General features: G+C 43.8%; 1 long non-coding RNA gene across 2 annotated transcripts; it reads right to left on the reverse strand.

Annotated features, from left to right (window-relative positions):
* Positions 1–382: 382 nt before the first annotated feature.
* LOC119649546 lies at positions 383–1,271 on the reverse strand. Of its 2 annotated transcripts, none has more exons than XR_005249150.1 (3): positions 1,110–1,271; positions 696–1,002; positions 383–631 (listed from the first exon to the last, which is right to left on the reverse strand). It is a non-coding gene; the product is annotated as an uncharacterized LOC119649546 (long non-coding RNA). The 2 variants fall into 2 exon arrangements; XR_005249151.1 differs by having other exon boundaries at positions 696–1,033.
* Between the last annotated feature and the right edge of the window lie 19,324 nt (positions 1,272–20,595).

Genomic DNA, 20,595 nt, shown 5'->3' on the forward strand with positions numbered 1-20,595 from the left:
CTGTGCGTGTTGGAGCGCTTTTAGACACTGGGTATCAACCTGAACGTTTACTTCTTCATGCATTTGAAGGTCGTTCGTTACCGATTTGATGGTGCACCAGGCGAAGTAGTCATTCAAAAAAAAATGAGAGTGAAAAAGTAAGTTAGTGCGTGCCAAGAATCCAAAGAAGATACTTATTTTAACAGCGCTCATAGTGAGACCACAATAGACGGAACAGACTTTCACACTTTTGACTTTTCAACGCCCATATCAACGATGCGCTGCACGTAACCTGGTAACTGGTTATATATACACTGTCAATTCGATTAAACCTGATTAGAATGCAGTCGAAATCTGTTTATTTATTTATATATTTTTATTCAAATTTTATTTGTGCTCTTTGGAAAGTAAACACAAAGGCAGATGATTTACTACATTCATTAACTTTTTTTTTAAATTTTTTTTACTGTTTATATTGTGAAGTTTCGGGTTTCTTGCGATTTTAGCTGGGTGATTAGATGACCATTGCTTGTTTTTCTTTTTTTTTCCCGCAAGGTTTGGTTACGAAAATAAGTTGCTGCCAAACGTTTACTGATCAAATGTTGAAAAGAACTTGTTGGGACTTCTATTTTTTGCAGGCATCACTTGAAAACTGTGGTGTATGCGAAATGTGGGTTATGTAATAACGGACATTCCCAAATATTAGTGATATTTACCTGTATGATGAGTCAGCATGTATTGTAAGATAGTGAAATTTCTTTACAAGATGCAAAAAAAAGTTTCAGCATTTGAATGATAATGCTTGGGGATGGATATGTGGCTCGCGAAACCATTGAAGCGCAAGTAGTTAAAAATTCTGTTTTTCTAGTCGTAAATGTTCACGATCGCATCTGAATTATGGATTTTTAAGATAACTGTGTACAGATAACGTATTTGCGTATATGCCTGCAACTTGTGATAGTCCACTTCTTGCAAGTTCGCGAATAAGTCACATATACCTCCATGAAAGGTGAAAACATTCCGCTGGGGAAGCAATAATAGTTTAACGATAAAACTGGTTATATATATACACACTATGTAGAGAGAAAAACTTTGTTTTTTTATTAAAATATTTTTGAAATTGAATAAACCTTGTTTCACAGTTAACTTTTTATGCATATTCCTCATTCTACAACTTTCTCGGATGCGGATAGTGGACACATGGCTCTGGTAGCACTACAGTGGTCGCTTGAAGATAAAATCAGAGTGTAAACCCGTATTAGCTTATTTGACTTTAACTTTTGATGGTTGCGTTCCTTTGGTAGAAACACTAATAAAAACAGTTCAGCTATCCGGCAGCAACGCCAATTTTGAGTTTACGATGCATTGTTCAGAGTGGGATGCTATATCACATTGGAATGCTTTGTATACAATTAATTGGTACGAAAAAACCTATATCAATTCTACTATAAAAAGTGTCTACCATTGGGCGCTTTTTATCTAGATAGAGAAATATGCGAAAATGTATATTCAATCAGTGTGACATCGATTGGAATTCAATTTTATGAGAAGTTTTGTAGCGTAATTTGTCAGTCAAATTGGGGTAGGAAAATTTGTACATTTCCTTGTCAGTTACTCCTTGTAGCTGGTTCAAATAGGCTGAACTCAGGTCATTCAAGGTAGAAACTGTCGAAGGACTGGCGAAGATCGGCTTGGGGAGTTTCCACTGTCTAAATCTAAATGAGCCAAGTTAGGGGACAGATAGCAGCAAATTAAGTGCTAGATAGCGTCAAGTTTACTGATAGTGACATTAAAAAAATAGTAAAAATTCCTTTTCATTTGATTACTTTCCGATTTTACTATCATAACGCTATTCAAGTCTCAATTGGGTCTTAATGCGTCCACTACATCTACCAGTCATCACTGTGAGATTTTCGAGATGTGCTCCATTTCCTTCCAGTATATCCTAAGAGATCCGTACTCCTCCTTTATTGTTTTGCGCTACACGTCGTTAAGGCGAACCACTCGTCGGCTATTCTGAGATAGTGAATCCTATTTCATGGTAGCCATTAATGGAATTATAACCCTTTCTTAGAGTATGACTTATCCACTGGTACTTTCACTTTTTAATCAACAAGTCTATGGGCAGGACCATACAACGTCGTAGTTTTACGTTCGGGATTGTATTAGGTCAGAGCATCCCGATCACCTTGAAGTAACAGTGGCAATTATATTTCAGTCGTTTGTAGTTTTAAAAAATTATCTGAAAAAGACTCTTATGCTTCTAACGTTCGTTATTTCTACGGAGTTTGAGATCTTATTTTCCTAGCCCTATAAGTGAAAGGGGTCAAAGCGTAGTATAGGCCCCAGGGCGCAACGTGGATTGGTACCCACGATGGAGCATAAAACCTGGGAAACGCCTGCTGAACCAACACCAACAGCTCTACTACCAAACCCTATCTCCACCTCCACGTGGTGATCGCTGGGAGTTCTTTTCTCATGAAAAACTGCAGACGGAGAAGGATAAAGGCGAGTCTCCCGCGCCTAAAAACGGGACAAAATGTACCAACTAGTCCTCCAGGGTGGGGGTTGGGTAGGGCTGACAACCCTACATGGAAAACCGATGTTACGAAGCCACGAAAGGAGCCATCCACAACACAACCCTCCGCGACACCTATAAGAGGAAAATGGATGCCGCAATAACCGCAGTCGAGAGAGATCCTGGAGATGAAGCATCTACAAATGATCTTCACAACCACCTGAAGAACGTTATCATTGATACGACCACAAAGATACTTGGCCCCAGCCGCAAAAAAAGTCGGAACGGCTGGTTTGACGATGAATGTAAGCTAGCAACGGAACGCAAGAATGCTGCATATCGAGTAATGTTGCATTCTCAAAGAACGCGAGCATGCGCAGAGACTTATCACGAACTTCGTCGAGCGGAGAAGCGACTGCACAGACGGAAAAAGGAAGCCTGAGAGAAGCAACAAGTCTGTGAACTAGAAAAGTACAGGGAGCAACCGCACCAGGCGCGGAAGTTTTACCAACAAATCAGCAGGATAAAGCCTTATACACTTCGATGCTCATCCTGCCGAGACAAAGAGGGAAATCTGATTTTCGACAGAATGGGCATATTGGAGCGATGGGTTGAGTACTTTGATGAGCTACTGAACAACCAGAAAATCGGCGAGTTTGAGGTCCCGCCAACTGAAGACGACGAACAAATACTGCCACCACCAAGTATAGGAGAAACAGTCCGTGCAATTCATTGGCTTAAAAATCACAAGTCGCCAGGAGCCGATGGAATTACAGTTTACAGTTTTACAGTTTTTTAGTTAAATATGGAGGCGACCAGTTACACCAGATGGTTCATCAACTTGTGCTCAAGGTATCGGACAGCGAATCAATGCCTGATGATTGGAAACGAGGCATTATCTGTCTTATACATAAAAAGGGAGATATAATACAGTGCACCAATTATAGAGGTATCACGTTGCTGAGTACTATCTATAAGATATTGTCCACTATCTTGCTAGGCCGGATAGCCCCATACGCCCAGAACATCATTGGCCCATACCAAAGAGGCTTCACTCCAGGCAAATCAGCAACAGATCAGATTTTCTCTCTACGGCAAGCGATGGAAAAACTGTTGGAATATGGACAACAGTTGCACCATCTATTCATCGACTTTAAAGCCGCCTATGATAGCATAGCCAGGGCAAAACTGTACACGGTCATGAGAGAATTCGGTATCCCGACGAAACTAATAAGACTGATTAGGCTGACCCTGACCAATGTGCGAGGCCAGATAAAAGCAGCAGGATCACTTTCAAGACCATTCGACATCAACAACGGCCTACGACAAGGGGATGCCCTATCATGCGTCCTCTTTAACCTGTCCCTCGAGAAGGTGATCCGTGATGCTGAGGTAAATGTAAGGGGTACGATCCTCTTTAAGTCCACCCAACTACTGGTCTATGCTGACGATATCGACATCATGGGAAGAACCACCCGAGACGTACAAACTGCCTTCATCCCCATCGAGCAGGCGGCTATTGGCGCGAGATCTTGGGCTGCATATCAATGAATGCAAGACAAAATATATGGTGGCAACGTCAGCATCGAAAACCAACCAACCAACAACATCAAACCGCACTGGTCAAACGGAAAGAATAAAGATAGGAGAATACAACTTTCAGATCGTTGATAATTTCTCATATCTAGGGTCGAAAATCACAACCGATAACAGCTACGATGAGCAAATCCGCGCACGGTTGTTATCAATCAACAGAGCCTATTTCAGCTTACAAGAACTATTCCGCTTGAAAGGTCTCACCATAGGGTCAAAGCTCTTACTGTAGAAGACAATGATCTTGCCAGTTCTCATGTATTCCTCGGAGACTTGGGTTCTTAGCAAGAAAAATTGTGAACTCTTGGCCGCGTTCGAGAGATGAATCCTCCGAAGAATTTTTGGCCCCTACATGAGGATGGTCGATTCCGTAGCCTACCTAACGACGAAATCTATGAGCGATACCATGACGGTTCGGTTGTGGATAAAATCCGGCTCAATAGGTTACTGTGGGCGGGTCACTTAATCCGTATGAAAGAGGATAATCCCACCCGGAAAGTCTATAAGGGCAATATCTATGGTAGAAAAAGAAGACGAGGCAGACACTGCCTAAGATGGAGCGATGACATAGGCCAGGACGCCAGACAGCTTTTAGGGATATTGAAATGGTGGACTTCGGAGCAAAACCGGGATGTCTGGAGTTCCTTATTAAGGCAGGCCCAGACCGGATACCGGTTGTTGCGCCGTTGATGTTGATGATTATAAGTGGAAAAAGCAGACTCCAAAGAAGGACCCTCGTCTTAAGTGAGACAACTAACGATATTTCGGAAGCTAGTTGCTCCCTGCCTATTGTAAGGAAGGGCTGGCTTCCGAAATATCGGTATCTGCAAATAAAAACAATAGGGTTATCCCTAATCAAAAAACAATCTTTGCGTTTCACTGAAAAGTGAAGATATTAGCTAAAATTACCTCGGAACGTATTAATTAGCAATTCGAAAGCTCGATCAACAAACTAAGCTGGTTTCCGTTCTGGATCCTCAGATACCGACCACTTTAACATGGTCATTGTGGAACAGTGTGCAGAAAATACGGTGTTTAGATCATAGCTTCGCTTGTTCTACATTGATTTCGAGAAAGCGTTAGACAGGACATGACTTTGGAATACGCTACTTTGGCAGGGTATTTAAAAAAAACTTATTACTATTAAAAAAATCAAAATACAGGCGACTTTCGGTTTTGTCCTGGACAACGGCAAACCATAAGACACTACTTCATCTCTGCCATGGGAGCAACGCGACAGAAGTGTTTACCTGGTGTTGTTTGCTATCACCACCATCATCGTCTACGGCTCAATAACCGGTATCCGGCCTGGGCCTGCCTTAATAAGGTAGTTCAGAATTCTCGCTTTTGCACCGTGCGATACTGTCAACTGAATAATCGGTAGTCGGTTTTCATTGGTTCTTTTATGCAAGCTATGGCAGTCAACGTATCGTTTGAATACTCGCTGCATCTTTATTTGGCTGTTAAAATCTTCAAGCATGATTTTGATATCATACTTGTCTTTGATATCATATTTGGAAACAAGTTCCTGTCCAGTGCATCTTTTATAACATTGTTACATCAGTCTTATATTGGGACAGGGTATTGGATAGCTGCTGGGCAGCATGCGATCTATACAGGAAGCACACGTTCCATTTGAAAATGCGCAAATTGTTCGTCCGTTTTCATTGCCGGGTTCGTCGTAGTAACATCGATTCAGTCCGAGGCTCCTTTTATGGCTTCGAAACAATTTGTTTTTCATGTAGGGTTATCAGCTCTACCCAACTTCCAGCCTGGAGGACCAGTTGGTACAATTTGTCCCGTTTTTAGGCGCGGGAGACCCGCCATCTTTTTTCTACGTCGTTAAGAAGAAACTCGCAGCTATCACCAGGTGGAGGTGGAGTTGGTAGTAGATCTGTTGGTATTGGTTCAGCAGGTGTTTTTCCAGGTTTTATGTTGCATCGTGGATACCAATGCACGTTTTCGCCTTAGGGCCTGTACTACCCTTTTGGTCACTTTTATCGATAGATCTGTAATGTAAACTCGAAGGGGTTTCTGTTTGGAAAGGTCGGTTGCCGGGAGCATGGTGACGGGTGCTAAGTGGAAAAAAAAAATGACATAAAAATTTGTTCTTTGATATCCTAGGATGTAGGGTATTGTTTGAGGTAATTTTTTCGTTAGTACTTGCCTCCAGTAAGTATTAACATCCGAAAGACTGTGTTAATCTGGCCTCTTGCCCGCTTCTGGCTAATTTGAGCTTTTATAAAATTCAATCTAGTTGTCGACTTACTTTGCTTGCCCTTGCAAGGAAATAATTCCATGCACATATTGGGTGGCGGTAGTGTAGTTCCTAATATAAAGGCACCTTCATCGTAATTAAAAAATAAAAACGTTGTCTTTCCAGCTAATAAATAAAGTTATCCTATTCTGAAGACTGCGACCTCATTCTTCCTTTACTCTTTATCATGATGCTTTTAACAAAGGTAATCATTTACTTTAGACAGGGATCGGACTGGTTGGAGTCACTTCCGGGCTATAGCAGTCATAATCCCTCTCCTTTGCCTTTGATAAGGAGTCCTAAGAGCTTTTCCGGCGTCTGAGTGCACGAACGGTGTGCAATCATCCATCTCCCAGTTGCCATGATATCGACTCTGGATCACTGGAAGCAGTAGATCAAACCCGGCAGACACGGCAATGGAGGTATGTGTTACGGTGGCTGGAACGGTAGGCTCTCTTCCTGGCTCAGGAGTCCGCCAGTAGCGAGAAGACTCGGCGGCTGGCGAAAATCGACGTGAGGACACTGAAGAAGTAGCAGAGGGTCAAAGGATTATCCTGATTATCTTGATTTTTAGTATGGATTCTCCCTTCCCCGTCAGTTGTTTGTAGTGTAGTTAGTGACTGCTCAACCGTGCTAATTACTTTGTAAAAAGCGATTTCTGTGGACTAGTGCATGTCCAAAATGCGCTCTAGAGTCGCTGCTGCTTTCAATGTTCTAACAATAGTCCAGCATGGACCGGCTTGTACCTCTTTAGGCGGTCCTTGTATGGTTGCCAGTATTTGCGCCTGTAAAAAACATTGAGGACCTCCCTGATCAGCTTCTTAAGGTTGGACAGATCTTCTACCACGGTGGCAATGGCTTCCTACTATATTTAGCAAGACACGAGACTCTGAAGGCGATTTCGAATGCCTTTTCTACAGTCCCGATCTTTGCTCGAGTTCTATGATATTGTGCCCATGTTACCATTTGGTTCAACGGAGAATTTCTTCTTGATAACTTGATCCTCCTATGATCTCTAAAAAGGTAGGAGGCCTTTGCAACGATATTTATACTGAAAAGTATCGAGGTGTAACCTGAGAAGGATCTCTGGTCAGACACCATCTCGTTCTCCACTCTGAAAGTATCGCTGTTGGTTATATCAAAGATATCCTCCCAAAAGTCACAGTTGATTAAATATAAGGCTGATGTACTGTCCTTGTTAAATGTCGATAGTTTTGTGTTAATATGAAAGTAAAGGAGAATTCACATCATTCCTTGACTTCCGAACTGCCCCGAAGCGTATGCCTTTCATTGGCGTCGTACCCTACTGGCAGGTTGGCTTTCTTTGTCGCGATGGTGGCCGTCATATGGTATAGTTCTTCTGGTGAAGCTGATCGGTCGTGAGCCTTGTAAGCCGAAGAAATATACACGTTGTTGGTCCATGCTACTTTGCCTATGGTTAAGTTGCTAAAACTTATATCTGGACACCGAAAAGCATGCAGGTTTCGCCTTATGAGAATACGCTCCTAGATTTGTCCCAATCTGTGTCTTTTGTATTGTGGAATAAATTGTAATATTTGCTTTGAAGTCCCCTGATGGTTCGGCCTTCTCTGCTGCATGGTTCCGTTGAGGCTAATGTTGATGTCTGCCCCTAGGAGGAAGACCAGCAGATTAGCTGAGGTGCACTTCGAGTGCTGCAGATTTATCTGTGCTATCCTGAGCATGATGCTTGCATGGAGGTTCATTAGTCCCTGTTGGACGTTAAATTTTCGTCGTCTCCAATAGCTCGAATGTGCTTAGAGAATTGGTTAGCGCTCGCCTATGGACTGCCTGGGAGGGGTCAAATCAGGAGATTCTTCCCCTCTGGTTCTACTTGCCGTCCAGGAGACGCTCGATGACCATCTCCGACAGCCTGGGCTTCACACTGGTCGACACATCCGACGCCTCTTTGTTCCTAGCGTGAATGGTAATTACCACACACGTAAGTGACTTTTGCTCACGTCGTTGAAAGGTTTCACAGTTGCTGTTTTACTGTTTGCAAAGGTTGCTTAGATTTATTCGACACTGAAGAGAAGCCAGAGTGTTGGTTGGTGGTTAAAGGGTAGTATAGGTCCCAGGGTGAAACATGGATTGGTACTCATGATAGAACATAAAACCTGCGAAACGCCTGCTGAACCAACACCAACAGCTTTACTGCCAGACCCTATCTCCACCTCCACGTGATGACCGCTGGGAGCTCTTTCTTAATGAAAAGATGCGGACGGAGAAGGATGAAAGCGCGTCTTCCGCGCCTAAAAACGGGACAAATTGTTCCAACTGCTCCTCCTGGTTTGGGGTTTGGTAGGGCTGACATCCCTACATGGAAAACAACTTGTTACGAAGCCGCAACAGGAGCCTCGGACTGGAAGGATAACACAACGACGAACCCATTTTCTCATGAACGTTCGCTCCTTGTACAGAGATGAAGCTGCTGAGTAGCTAGCCGATATCCTGTCCCAATAGAGGACAGATGTAACAGCGTTACAGGAGATGCGTTGGAGGGGGACCGGTTTCCTGGAGAAGAGCCGCTACAGCATATATTATAGTGGCCATCCAGTAAACCATGTGCTCGGAGTAGGTTTTTTAGTCAGTAAAAAAATGAAACCTACTGTTATCGGCTTTGAAAACATAAGCGAAAGGCTATGCACTCTGCGCTTGCGAGTCAAGTTTAGAAATATAAGCCCCATTAACGTTCACACCCCTGCAGAGTCGGAGAAGGATACCTTCTACGAGGCAGTAGAACGAACCCTCGAAGTATGTCCCAGATATAATATCAAAATCATACTTGACCATACTTGACCACGTGTTGATCGAACGCCGCCATCTCTCAGCTTTGATGAACGTCAGAACAAATAGGGGGCCAATATAGACTCGGATCACTATCTCGTTGGCATGGTGCTCCGAGCTCGAATAACCACACCACCCAGAATCCCCTCTGACAATCAGGTGAGCGTTAACATTGAAGCCATCCACAATACAGCCTTCCGCAACACCTATAAGAGGGAAATGGATGCTGGAATAACCGCAGTCAACAGAGATCCTGGAGATGAAGCATCAACAAATGGTCTTCACAATCACCTGAAGAACGTTATCATAAATACGGCCACAAGCATACTTGGCCCCAGCCGCGAAAAGGAGGGAGCAACCGCACCAGGCGCGGAAGTCCAACCAACAAGTCAGCACGGCTTCATTACACAGCTCGATGTTCATCCTGTCGAGGCAAAGAGGGAAATCTGATTTCCGACAGAATGGACATATTGGAGCGATGGGTTGAGTACTTTGATGAACTACTGAACAACTAGAACATGGGCGAGTTAGAGGTCCTGCCAACAGAAAACGACGGACAAATTCATCGGCTTAAAAATCGTAAGTCGCCAGGAGGCGATGGAATTACAGCCGAATTGGTTCAATATGGAGGCGACCCATTACACCAAGTCGTTCATCAACTTGTGCTCAAGGTATGGGACAGCGAATCAATGCCTGACGACTGGCAAAGAGGCATTATCTGTTTCATACATAAAAAGGAAGATATCACACAGTGGAGCAATTATAGAGGTATCACGTTGCTGAGTACCATCTATAAGATATTCTGCGCTATCTTGCTAGGCCGGATAGCCCCATACGCTCAGAACATCATTAGCCCATACCAAAGAGGCTTCTCTTCAGGCAAGCCAGCAACAGACCAGATTTTCTCTCTGCGACAAGCGATGCAAAAACTGTCCAACAGTGCATCAAATCGCACTGGTCAAACGGGAAGAATAAAGATAGGAGACTACAACTTTGAGACCGTTAATTTCGATAGGTTACGTAACCCATTTGGATGAGGATGATCCAGCCCGGGGGGCAATATCTATGGTAGAAAAAGAAGACGAGACAGACCCTGCCTGAGATGGAGCGATGGCGTAGGTCAGGACGCCAGACACCTTTTAGGGATATCGAATTGGTGGACCTCGGCGCAAAACCGTGATGTCTGGAGTTGCTTATTAAGGCAGGCCTAGACCGGATACCGGTTGTTGCGCCGTTGATGATGATGATGATGATGAAAGGTCGCTTGCCTTTGCATACTCTGCTCCTTTGGTTTTGTTGTTCGACGCCGTTCTGAGATCGATTGCACTTGAAGACCGTAGATTTCGCGTTTTGTTGGTTTCTCATGCTTGCTCAGAAAGGGACTTGTTATACCCATTTTGCCGTCAGTACTAGAAAACGCTAGTCTGTCAGCCGCCCCGCCCGGACGTCCTTGTTGTTCATTTCAGCATACCGGTGCTACGGCTAGCAACAACTGTACTTCCTTCGACGGCTAGTGTCTCTTGGGTTCGTTCTCTTGAAGCCAGAAGTACTCCGCGAAAAATGTCCACCCTAACTACACCGGCCAGTAGTGTAAGGGTCTTTCTTGAAACTGAAGGTGTCGGAAATATTCAGAGTCCGTTCACTAGAGATCAAGTTCCCCACTGGAAACGGAGGCCTAGGCGTATGCTGCTCCACCTTGGCTTGGGGTTTAGTTAACCTCTTTTCCAGTGCAAGGCGGACGATCCCCGGGCTATTGCTTCTGTTCAGATCCTACCAGATCCGTTGTTCCTCAAAAACAATCAGCATGCGAAAAGATCCTCATCAGTCGAATGAACCTAATCTCAACCCGGCTCTGGATACTTTTGGTCCGTTCAGCGGCCACTTTAGCCTGAAACGTAGTCAAACGAGGCCGTCAGAAAAGGCGAGGAAGGCAAAGAAATGGTTATTTGTCAAGGAAAAATTCGCACTCCTAACAGATACAATCCTGGGAGAGCAAATTGATGAGTAGATGGGCCGCACAATTCAGAGTGAGGTTACCCAATGCAGTTGGTTCGTCGTGCAAGGGGGTTGTAGATGGTGGCAGCCACATTTAAGATTTTTGTTTTTGTGTTCCTCACTGTGCCAGAGGGGCAAGTATTTCTGAATACCTTATTTGAAGCCAGTGAGGATATGTGGAGATCATTGGCACAGTGGATTCTTCAGACCAAAAAGGGAAGAAATGAATAAAAGATACGTTAGAATAGCTGCGGTTCCCTGAACTACAGGCTGTTTGCTGATGAATTACAAGATGTTCGTGGCAGCCGTCAATCCACATGCAATTTGTTCTTAATCAGCATTAAACTCATACCGAGAAGCAGCATTGATGCTCACGTCATTTCATCATTATATCAACCAGTGCTAGTGGATAGGAATTAGCTTGGTGAAGGTCAAGGATCGTTGCCGAGCATCAACTAGACCATGTGTAAGGTCACGCATGTATTCGAAGCCAATTGCTTTCTTTTCCCTATTAAGATGAATAATGATACGAGCGTGAACTACTTCGATTGATTGATGCAAGAATGGCTCAAACTTGCGGTGCTTGTTGTGGTAATATTCTCAATGCTTCATATTTCTTTGTAAAAGGCACACATGAGAGCAGACAAAACACATTTTTAAGAATCTGTTCGCAACACTATGCTCTAGTCATCCATTCCCAATCCCAAGTCACTACCACGATCATCATCAATTTACTGGCCAGTCATCAATAAACCACGGAGCCAAACAAATTTCAACTGTAAATTATACCGAAAACGTTTCACACAACACTTCCGAAAGATGAATATCATCGGAAAGAGATTATCCGATCCAAAGTAGAGTTAAGATGTCTAATCAATCCATACGTCTGAGAAAATTAAGATCACATTGCATAAGAATGAAATTAGCTGCTCTACGTGCCGAACACAATGGGCTTTTCTTATTTTTATAAGTGAAATAAGGTGATGCAAAGACTCGGTGATCACTTGAACGAGCTGCAATGGGTAAAATGTACGCGCACTTAGCCATCTCTTAGAAAGGTATTGAAAAACTATCTCAACGTATTCAAAGTGTTTAATTCAATCAGCGGAGCGTTCAGTTCTGTTTGAAAACAGTAAGTGTTGAGGAGAGTCGAGATTTATGAAATGTTTTGATGTTCGATTTGGTATTGTTGCAAAAGAAAGACGTTGCAGAGATTGCGCTATTGGGGTATTGTCTCGCTGTGTGGACCTAGATGCATATTTTGGTGTTGTTTTGGTAGATACCTATAGTGTGATCCGTCAAGCAAACGGTGATTTGAAAAAAGTGGAATATTGACGTATCCAGGTGCCTGGGCAATCCAACGCCAAGCAAGATCTTCAGGGGCTAGTGACTTCTTATTGCATATGGTTCATTACCCAATGCCCTCACGAATTAACCAAAGAATCCTTAGTAGGACGTATTGCTATTTATTACCTTCCTACGAAGCTTCTCCTTCCTTAGCATATTGTCGATCGCCTTCATTAATTTTCCACGGCCCTCCAAGATGTTTCAGAGTAGTTCACGATATTCTCGAGTAACAACAGCGCCTCCGTGACACCTCCACTTCCGCCCTGCGTGTCGCAAACCTCGGACAGTTAAAAACAATGTGTTCCACATCCTCCTGAATCATATCACACACAATGAGGGGAACTGTCACGCGCCCAAAGCGGGAAAGATATGTGCGATACCCTCCGTCTTCGCTTAGGAATTGGGTTAGGTCGTAGTTAACCTCTCCATGGCATTGTTTAATCATTTTGAGGCATCTGGGATAATTCTGCAAGTCCAGTGTCTTTTAAATGAATCGTCCCATCTCTTCTGCTACTCCAGTATTGCTTCAGTTTGTGGCAACTGTCGACGAAAGGTGTAGGATTCGCCGATTGCATATGGTGGGTCATAGGGTCCACGATTCCGGTTTGCCGAAGGACAACACGCCTGCTATCACACATGTTGCCTCGTCAAATGTTATATTGTGCACATTGTCCGCAATGCACTTAATCGGTATGGGCCTGCAATCTTTGCTTCATGTTTCAATGCCGAAGCCCAGACAGGAGCTGCAAAATTCAGTTAACAACTCTGGAGAAAAGGAGCCGATCGGTTTGCCGTGGATATTATATTTGGTAATATGTTCCCCAAGAATGTAACTCTGGATGCTTTTGTTGTTGAATTTACAAGTCGTGGCTAGAAGTTCAATTTTTGGTCGATCATGGCTGCATTTGAGCGCCCTTCTGTACTGACTGTCATTTACAGCGTTTTTTTCGGGATGAATTAACCTAGAGCTTTATTTTCGGTAATCTTTTTTGCGGGCTCAAGAATCTCATCTGAGCTTACCTCTGGAATTTCATCGGTTTCTACTTCAGCAGTGGGTATATTAGATTTGCGTGAAATTTATGGAAAGAGAATATTAATAATATCCCGCGGCAACTTAAGGTTGGTGATCGGCAGCGAGCGTTTAGTCTTAATTGATGACTTGGCCGCCTTATACGCACCTCCCCATGGGTCGGAGTCCGCTTCCTTGCATAACCTCTTTAAGTGTTCAGTTTTGCTTCTCAAAATGGTTACTTGCAGTTCTTTTGTCGTCTTTTATATATCGGTTGTGCGACTCAGGTTGCTTCCTGCTGCGTTCACTGTGTCTCCTGGTTTTAAGACAGGCTGCGACATTCCTCAATTTCATAATTCCATCAGAACGTCTGCCTGTGACATGCAGTTTTCTCGGAAATGACCTCGATTGACACGAATGTTGGTGAGAAGGTGGAAACTGTGAACGCCCCTCACACGTACAATGAATTACATCCTCCTATGTTGAGTGTTAGGGGAGGGAGGGGTATACATTTTTTTCAATAAATATATGACGAAGGGGAGCGCGGGGGGTTGAAATTGATCATTTCTTTCACTATGAAGTGTCCAGGCCTCAAAATTCCTCCCATCATCTACTCAAATTAAGTTAATAATAATATATTTCTATGTTTTTGGAAATAGACTAGAAACCCACCTTAATTTTATCCTAGGGTCATAAAAATTCGCAGTTATATAGACTATGGTATCTTTTTCGTCTAAATTTACTGCAACCCAAATCACTAAATATCAGTGTCACACTAAAGTTTATATTCTGCCATATTAAATGCAAATACATTACGGGCTACGTTCAAAAAGAATAGTTCTGTACTCAAATATACTTACAAAAGGAATACACAAAACCTTTCATATCTGAAGGGTCGAGTTTTTTACTTGTTTCTTCCTTGTCACGTGTTGGGCAGTCTGAGGCGAATAAAACTAAACATCGGAACCTTGCTGAAATTAGCGCGCCTAGCCGTTTGTATTCCGTGAGCATGCCTCCGATTTAGGCAGCGGTGGTCGACGTGTATGACAGGAATTCGTGTGCCAAGTTTTAAGTTCGTTTCTCCCGAAGACGTACTAAAGAGGAAGCGATCGCCCCAAGCTCTTACGCTCACGGCAGCTAACTCCTCATCGATTGTGAGGTATGGAACTCGTAACGCGCAACCCAATCTACAGTTAAGTCGATCCTTCGATTGATCTTTTACAGTAGCTAAAGTCCCCATGATCATCTTAGGTGCAGGTGCCAGGCGGCTAGGCAGAACTCCTTAACTTTCCGATTTGCCACCAAATGCATGCTGGCCGAATTTGGAAAAGCCTCGTCCATTCAGTGGGCGACCCCTCGTACTTGTACAACTGCAGATCGATTACCTCTTTCGATCGTCGAGGAGTTGCTTCAGGAGCTAGTTTAAACCATCTTTTCGGTCATAGACCTAAAGATGGCGTTTGGAGAGATTGCGGAGAAGAACATTTCGAAGACCGTCGTCACGACGTCTTTTGGGCTTTTGGAGCTTACTCAATCTTCCTTGCGACAATCTAATGCGGCACAATCTCTTCAGCGGAATATGGACCATCTTCTCCGCGATCTCCCTTTCGCAAGAACACATTTGGTCTATATCATTATCGCTCCCGAGGATCACGCACAGCATCTCTGACAGCTTTATCCGGTCTTTGAAGTGTTAAGCTCCGCAAAATGTGCCCTCGGAAAAGAGCAGGTAATACACCTAGGATATTACGTCTCCGCCGACGGTTTGAAGCTGCCGCCGCATAAAATCAAGGCCATCGAAAGTTTCTCTCGGCCCAACGAGCTTTGTCGCTACATGGGATTGCCGAATCGCTACCGACGATATATTCCAAACGCAGTCCGCGTTCTGGCGCTCATAGGTCCTCCACCGAAGAAGAAAAAGATCTAGATCGCTTGGACTCTCGAAGAAGATGCCGCCTTTCTCCATGGTAAAGTCGCTAATGCCCCATTAGTTCCACGCACCGATGCTTCGGCCCTTGGACAGCAGGATCCTGACGGAGTATAAAGACTGCTAGCGTTCTTCTCTGAGAAATTCTCCGACACCGAGATGCGCTACATAACTTTTGGTCATCTATTTTGTTGGTGAAAACTTTCAGAGGGTTATTCATGACCTACACTGATCACACGCTCCCCGTTTTCGCAGCATCCCAACGTTCGGATAGAGCCTCGCTGAGGCAATCGCGGATTTATCATTCAATTTGATACGTCAAGGGAGAAGATAACGTGGTCACTGATACGGTCTTCTGCAGCCCTCGAATCAGAGCCCATTGCCTTGGTGCAAGTATAGGATCAACGGTTTCTCCATCTCTTACGTCATGCCTTACCTACTATCGGCTCTACGATGTATTCGAGCGTTAGGTCTACTACAAACCTGGTATCCTCGAAATTCGTTTGACCTGATATGTGCGGACATCGCAATCGTTGGACGCGCTCGTGCGAATCCCGTCAATCTATCGGTAAAATCGCGGGGCCTCATTAAGTTTCTTCTCAGCCAAGGGTTCTAGTATTGCCTTACGATCGAGAAAGATTGAATTGATTAGCGGAAGCAATACCGTTTGCGGACTAGCAAGCAATTATCGACGCCAGAGCCATTGTTAGTTATACCATGCAATTGAATTTACTATCTTAAAATAGCCGGATAGTGGATTGTCTAGGGATTATGTGGGGCAGAAAGAGAAAAAGAGAAAGTAGAGAAAAGTTCAAGTTTCTCGGGAGTAAGTTGAAGCACTGAACGCGCCGACAGTGCCGTGCAGGTGTGGTTAACGTGCTACGTTGACTGATAACTATTACAGCTTTTACGAATGTTTTTCTTGATGAATTCTTGCTCGGTGGAGTGGATGTGTAATTGACCGAAGTAACTACAGAGTGGAGTTTTGGCTGCTACTAAACAGCGTAAATAGCGTTTGCTCCTCATTTCCACAAGCACTGTCAACATTTGGAGTAATTCTACCTGTCAGCACCATGGAAGTCGAGCAAGCAATAAAACGAATGAAATCGGGGAAAACAACAGAACCTGAGAGAGGTGGTATCCAACACAATGGCTTAGTGAGTTCTTCAATTGGAGCAATAAGGAAGATAGATGGTACATCTGACTGGCAAGAAAGCATCACTGTTCTAATATGGAAAAAGAGGGCAGGCCAGCAAATTACCGACCGATCCGGTTACTGTCCCATATCATGAAGTTGTTTGAACGCATTCTTGACAACCGTATTCGCGACATCGTCTAAATAACAGTGACCTAAGCCGGGTTTGTTAAGATCTGCAGAACTACTGATGCAATACACACTGTGCGGTTACTCATAGAGAAACACCGTGAGAAGCATAGTCCTCTTTACATTGTGCGTGCACTGGGTTAAATTACTCTACCTTGTCCAAAAATGGAATTATCGCATCCACGAACGTCTCGAATCGAAAATTTACCGCAGTGTTTATCATCCGCCTAATCGCCGGCCGAATATAAAAGACAGTGGATGACATCTCGCGGTAATGGAAACGAAGATGTTGCGTTAGACGAGGGGCGTAACAGACTTGGATCACATCCGAAATGAAGATATCCGCGAACGATATGGGATTGCACCGATCGTGGAAAAATTGCGAGAGGTGCCTTCGATAGTATGATCATGTAATTCGCGCTAACGAGAATCCATTTGGCAAGATTGGTCTCAGCATCCTAGTCAATGGGAAATGCCTAAAAGGCCGCCCGAAACAATGGTGGCTTGATACGCTAGATGATGATTCGAAAGCCTCGCGACTACGCGCAATATCTAAAATCTCCAACTGTCTCCAATTCTTACCTGTAATGGGCATTTGGGAGTTTTGAACTTGAGATAACCTCAAATTAAATTATACATCGATGAACGGGGCAAGAAACCCTGGGTAAAGGGAGGTAGGTACAGTGAATAGGTCACATTTAAGAAAGGAAGATATGTTATCAAGTCCTTCGTTTTAGTTGCTACATAGCGCAGGGGGCAGAATTGGCCTTTTGGGAAGTACTGATTAGACGGTTGAGACACTTTGCAGCACCAACTATAGGGTTCCTATCTGTGCTGAGTTTTTTCTTATTACAAAACGGCTAAGTATTTACTTTGAATAGATTTTATTAGGTTGTTGCAAATGAAATGGCCGTTTTTGTACTAAAATTTGAAACGACCGTAAAGCTTAAAAAAACTTATTTATTTAATTAAAATAGGTGCCAGTCGATTCAAAACGCTTCTCCTAGCGGGATTCGAGAGCATTTATGCCAGTTTCGTAGAAGTCCAACTGTCGGGTGTTGATAAATTCGTCGAAGGCAATTTTGACAGCCTCTTCGTTCCTAAATTGTTTTTCCGCAAAAAAATGATCCAAATGCTTAAAAAAGTGGTAATCGGTTGGTGAAAGGTCCGGTGAATATCTCATACTGTAATTCGTTCAACTTTTGAATCGTTGTTCTGGATACATGAGGTCCTGCATTGTCGTGAAGGACTATCACACCATCTTTGTTAACCAATCTCGGCCGTTGACTACTCAATTTTTGGTGCATTTACTCGAGTTGGGCACAGTATTTCTGTGCATTTATCGTTTCTCCAGGTATCAAAAACGAATACTGGATAACTCCAGCTGTAGACCACTAAACAGTCACCATTATCTTCTTCGGATGGAGGCTCGGTTTCGGCATATGCTTCGGTGGCTCATCAACATCTAGCCATTTTGCTGATCGGCGACGATTGTCGTATAATATCCACTTTTTATCACATGACACTATTCTGTGCAAAAAGGGATCGCTTCTGTTGCGGGTGAGTAGAGAAGTGCAAATTTCCATTCGAAGCGCCATGTTTTGCTTCATAAGGGCATGCGGAACCTATTTGTCAAGCTTTTTCACCTTTACAAGTTGTTGCAAATGCCAGGAAACTGTCGAATAGTGTACGCCCAGTTTCTCTGCAATGTCCCTCACAGACTGACGTGTGTCGGATTCGACTAGCAAACGCAGCTCGTCGTTGTAAATCGATGGTCTTGGATGTCCACGTGGCTCACTTTGAAGATTTACGTCACCTGACCGGACGGTTTTTGAACCATCGCCGTGTGGTTCGTTCGTTTACCGTATCAGCTCCAAATGCGCTGTTGGTGTTCTTGGTCGCCCTCGCCGCTTTATGACCGAGTTTGAACTCATACAGAAAAAGTATACGTTCTTGGCTCTTTTCCATCCTTTCTTCCTTTCTATTTACTCGTTGGGATAACGATGGTCAAAACTGAAATGACTCCTTGATTAAATGTAGGAGTATTTATACTTTAATATTCAACACCAACAGCGCCACCTGTTGTTGGTTTGATACACCAAAATCGCAACTAACTTCACTTGATTGCCAAAACGGCCATTTCATATGCAACAACCTAATACTTGGCCCCCGCCTGCAAAAATGGTCGGAACGGCTGGTTTGACGATGATTGTAAGCTAACTACGGAACGGAAGAATGCCGCATACCGAGTTCATCAAATTGTGCTCAAGATATGGGACAACGAATTAATGCATGAAAATTGGCAAAGAGGCATTATCTGTCTCATACATAAAAAGGGAGATATCACACAGTGTAGCAATTATAGAGGTATCACGTTGCTGAGTACCACCTATTAGATATTCTCCTCTATTTTGCTAGGCCGGATAACCCCATACGTCCAGAACATCATTGGCCCATACCAAAGAGACTTCACTCCAGGCAAATCAGCAACAGATCTGATCTTCTCTCTGCGGCAAGCAATGGAAAACCTGTTGGAATATGGACACCAGTTGCACCATCTATTCATCGACTTTAAAGCCGCCTATGACAGCATAGCCAGGGTAAAACTGTATACGGCCATGGGAGAATTCGGTATCCCGACAAAATTGTGCGAGGCCAGATAAAAGCAGCAAAATCACTCTCAAGACCATTCGATATCAACAACGGTCTACGGCAAGGGGATACCCTATCATGCGTCCTCTTTAATCTGGCCCTGGAGAAAGTGATCCGTGATGCTAAGGTAAATGCAAGAGGTACAATCCTCTTCAAGTCCACCCAACTACTGGCCTATGCTGACAATATCGACATCATGGGAAGAACCACCCGAGACGTACAAACTGTCTTCATCCAGATCGAGCAGGCGGCGCACATCAATGAAAGCAAGACAAAGTACACCGAAAACCAACATACCAACAACATCAAATTGAACTGGTCAAACGGGAATAATAAAGATAGGAGAATACAACTTTGAGACCGTTGATAATTTCTCATATCTAGGGTCGAAAATCACAACCGATAACAGCTACGATGATGACGGTTGTTGTCAGCCAACAGAGCCTATTTCAGCTTACAAAAACTGTTCTGCTCGAAACGTCTCATCATAAGGTCAAAGCTCTTACTGTATAAGACAAGGATCTTGCCAGTCCTCATGTAATCCTTGGAGACTTGGGTTCTTAGCAAGAAAAATTGCGAACACTTGGCCGAGTTCGAGAGAAGAATCTTCCGAAGAATTTTTGGCCCCCTACATGCGGATGGACGATTCCGTAGCCTACATAACGACGAAATCTATGGGTCAGGTTGTGGATAAAATGCGGCTCATCCGTATGGATGAGGATGATCCAACCCGGAAAGTGTATAAGGGCAATATCTATGGTAGAAAAAGAAAACGAGGCAGACCCTGCCTGAGATGGAGCGATGGCGTAGGTCAGAACGCCAGATAGCTTTTAGGGATATCGAATTGGTGGACCTCGGCGCAAAACCGGGATGTCCGGAGTTCCGCATTAAGGCAGGCCTAGACCGGATACCGGTTGTTGTGCCGTTGATGATAAAAGTCAATGAACGGCGTCTGGCCATAACGGAGATGAAGTTGTTAGGGTCATTGGGGTCTTTGATCTTGAGATAACCTCAAATTAAATTATACATCGGAGAACGAGGCAAATAACCCCGGCGGGTTAAGGGTGGTAGGTACAGTGAATAGATCACATATTAAGAAAAGGATCAAATACTTTGACCTCAGTTGTCATGTAGCACATGGGGAAGAATGGGCTTTTTGGGAAGTATTGATGAGACGGTTGGGACTCTT

Source organism: Hermetia illucens, chromosome 2 (genome assembly GCF_905115235.1).
Source record: "Hermetia illucens chromosome 2, iHerIll2.2.curated.20191125, whole genome shotgun sequence".
NCBI classification, from domain to species: Eukaryota; Metazoa; Arthropoda; class Insecta; order Diptera; family Stratiomyidae; genus Hermetia; species Hermetia illucens.